At 46.5% G+C, this 3,793-nt stretch overlaps 1 long non-coding RNA gene across 1 annotated transcript; it reads right to left on the minus strand.

The window, feature by feature from the left end:
• Nucleotides 1-1,313: 1,313 nt before the first annotated feature.
• Nucleotides 1,314-2,141, minus strand: LOC140399763 (uncharacterized). The gene is made up of 3 exons (XR_011937857.1): nt 2,049-2,141; nt 1,751-1,884; nt 1,314-1,415 (listed from the first exon to the last, which is right to left on the minus strand). It is a non-coding gene; the product is annotated as an uncharacterized lncRNA (long non-coding RNA).
• Between the last annotated feature and the right edge of the window lie 1,652 nt (nt 2,142-3,793).

The following is a 3,793-nucleotide window of genomic DNA, read 5'->3' on the forward strand; positions in this document are numbered from 1 at the left end:
AATTCAAATGACCTCCTGCAAATTTAATTTCACCCTCATACTTTACCAGGATGTTGCCTGGAATGGAGAGTAGGTCTTACGAGGAAAGGTTGAGGGTGCTAGGCCTTTTCTCATGAGAACGGAGAAGGATGAGGGGCGACTTGATAGAGGTTTATAAGATGATCAGGGGAATAGATAAGAGTACAGTCAGAGACTTTTTCCCCGGGTGGAACAAACCATTACAAGGGGACATAAATTTAGGGTGAAAGGTGGAAGATATAGGAGGGATGTCAGAGGTAGGTTCTTTACCCAGAGAGTAGTGGGGGCATGGAATGCACTGCCTGTGGAGGTAGTTGAATCGGAAACATTCGGGACCTTCAAGCAGCTATTGGATATTTACATGGATTACGGTTAAATGATAGAGTGTAGATTTATTTGTTCTTAAGGGCAGCATGGTAGCATTGTGGATAGCACAATTGCTTCACAGATCCAGGGTCCCAGGTTCGATTCCGGCTTGGATCACTGTCTGTGCGGAGTCTGCACATCCTCCCCGTGTCTGCGTGGGTTTCCTCCGGGTGCTCCGGTTTCTTCCCACAGTCCAAAGATGTGCAGGTTAGGTGGATTGGCCATGAAAAATTGCCCTTAGTGTCCAAAATCGCCCTTTGTGTTGGGTGGAGGTGTTGAGTTTGGGTAGGGTGCTCTTTCCAAGAGCCGGTGCAGACTCAAAGGGCCGAATGGCCTCCTTCTGCACTGTAAATTCAATGATAATCTATGATTAATCTAGGACAAAGGTTCGGCACAACATCGTGGGCCGAAGGGCCTGTTCTGTGCTGTATTTTCTTTTAAAAAAACTTGTGTCTCGGCCTAAAACACAGGCTTCATTCCAGAATTATACCCGCTTCATGTTAAGGGACTTTAATTCCGGGCAATCGAGATTACTTTACAGTCAATGGATTAATTTTAAAAGTGACCCCACTATCGTTAATTTTGTGAATTCTGCAGGCAACCTGGGCACAGGGAGAGCCCAACAAATGATGACCACTTTCAAAATTGAGTTCAGAGTTTCTGATCTGAGATTTCTCTCGCTCTCTCTACCAGATTTCAGAGATTGGCTGAAACAGTGAAATGCCCCGCCCCCCGCCCCCCTGGCAAACCCCCCCCCCCCCCACACCCCTGGGATGCTCAGAATTAATATATCCCCTGTCATTTTGGAACAAAATTAGACAGCTTCATATTCCAGATTTGTATTTTACTCTTTGCCGCCCACCAAAGGTTTAATGTGTTTGTGTCTTAGTGCAAGGCCGGGGCGGCAATAAAGAGACAACTCACGTGAGTGCGGCCTGTGGAGTAGGCCTCAGTCCATCCACTTGTCCTTTGGAGAATAGCCTTTGTCCAAAGGTTCCTGCTCACATTACAGTCTTTCAAAATTCAAATTCCTGGGAAAAAGAGGGAGAAAATTAACTAAACCACTGGAAAAGCTTGAAACTATTTAATACAGCGAGAGCCCAGGGTCCCCTTTTCAGTTTTACAACTCCTCAGCAACATCCGAATACAAATAAGTCACAGCTTTCAACCAGAGGTTAAAAAAGATTGAGAGACAATTAATACTCAAAATCTTTTTATTATCACAATTAGGCTTACATTAATACTGCAATGAAGTTACTGTGAAAATCCCCTTCTCTTGTGTTTCTTGCTGTCTCTCTGTACCTCTTATACATATTTATGTCTCCCTCCCTCACTCTCTTTGATCCCTCCAATATTAAAATTAAACCTCAGTCAGGGTAATAACCCGGGTGAAGCCTGCGGAACAGGCCTCAGCCAGCGCTCCCTCGGGAAGAATTCACACTCCCTCGTCCTCCTCACAGGATTCCCGACCTCCTTCCAGTTTTCCAAATAAAAATGCCTCTGGAGAAAAAAAGGAGATAAAATTGGTGATAAAGACAATAACAGGGACATTTAAAAAAAATATACAAAACAGCACAACAGGAGTCCAACATTTCTAATCTCGAGCCAATCAGCAACATGTCAAAACCCAAAATGCACAGCTCAAAACAGAGAGATTGACACACCCAGCGACACACACACACACACACACAGAAGAGAGGGGTAATGTTTTCAGTGTCGTGGGTTTTTGGTTTGTGAACTAAAGTCCCTCAGACACAGATATATCCTCAGTGAGCTGTGAGCAGACTCCACCCCTAGTCTCTGCCATGTGTGGAATGTCTGTCTCAGAGGACAGCTCTCTATTGACATGTAAATGAGTGACAAGAGATGCTGATCTCCTTGCTGCTCAGCCCCACACACACAGAATGTGACTTCAGCTAAACCTTGGCCTTCCCCACACCAGTGTTGTTCACTGAGCAGGCCGGAAAAAATTGGATTCAATGTAATTATTAGACAGGGACGTTCTTATTTTTTCTACCCAAGTGCATAACCTCACATTTATCCATGTGATACTGCATCTGCCACATCTCTCTCTCACTCACTCCCCTCCCAATAGGATTGAATCATAATTTAAAATAGAATTGGGAAATGATTAGAAACAGTTTGGACTAGAGATCTCTTCAGTGACCTGTGTGCAGTTCCCACCCCCGACTTTCTGTCAGGAATGTCCCCCTCGGTGTGTTTCCTGGGTCTGCAAAGGTAACACTTGTCCTGTCTATGGTTATGTTAATTCAGCAGACAGCCACAGATTCACAATGTCCTGTCCTTATTTCTGTCTTTGTTTAACATTTGTTCCCTCTGAATTTCTGACATGTTGGGAATGACCATTCGTCTGTCGCCTTAGGAAGGCTTTCCATAGAATGAGTAAAAACCAGCAAGAAATCACAGAATGTGAGTTAAACACAACTTCATTCCTGCTTCCATTTAGAGAGAAGATTCCTGGCCAGACAAACAAAGCTCATTGCAAAGTTTCACTTCATATTTTACTTGTTGTTCACAGACAGATTTTTCACTGAAATCTTCTGATGTCAATTCCTGAGATTAGAATTTATAAAGAAACAATTTGGATTGAATGAAAACGGTCAGTTTGATAACCCTAATGTCCTGACTGCCTCACGTCCTGGCACCCTCACACCATCACACCCTCATGTCCCCTAACCCTCACATCCTGACCCACTCCCGTCCCCGAAACCTCAGATCCTGACCCGCTGTGTACCTCTTTCTCTGTGTCTGTCCCTCACTCTCTCCGTGTGCCCACCTCTCTCTGTCCCTCTCTCTCTCTGTGTCCCTGTTGCTCTCAAAGTGTCCTCTGACTCTATCCCTCTCTTTCACTGTCTACCTCTTTCTCTCTGTGTCACTCTCTCTGTTGCCCTCTCCCAAAAAGTTCCCCCCTCTCTCTGTCCCCCTCTCTCCCTGTCCCTCTATCTCTATCCCTCTCTCTCTTTGTCCAACTCTCGCTCACTGTGTACATCTCTCTCACTTTCTATCACTCTATCTCTCTCTCTCCTTCTCTCGCTGTGCCTCTCGCTCTCGCTGTGTCCCTCGCTCTTGCTGAGTCGTCGCTCTCGCTGTGTCCCTCGGTCTCGCTGTGTCCCTCGCTCTAGCTGTGTCCCTCGCTCTCTGTGTACCCCTCACTGTCTGTGTACCCCTCACTCTCTGTGTACCCCTCAATCTCTGTGCGTCCCTCGCTCTCTGTGCGTCCCTCGCTCTCTGTGAATCCCTCGCTCTCTGTGCGTCCCTCGCTCACGGTGTGTCCCTCGCTCATGGTGTGTCCCTCGCTCTCAGTGTGTCCCTCGCTCTCTATGTGTCCCTCGCTCTCTATGTGTCCCTCGCTCTCTGTGTGTCTCTCGCTCTCTGTGGGTCCCTCGCT

The sequence above is a fragment of the Scyliorhinus torazame genome, chromosome 23 (genome assembly GCF_047496885.1).
Source record: "Scyliorhinus torazame isolate Kashiwa2021f chromosome 23, sScyTor2.1, whole genome shotgun sequence".
Classification (NCBI taxonomy): Eukaryota; Metazoa; Chordata; class Chondrichthyes; order Carcharhiniformes; family Scyliorhinidae; genus Scyliorhinus; species Scyliorhinus torazame.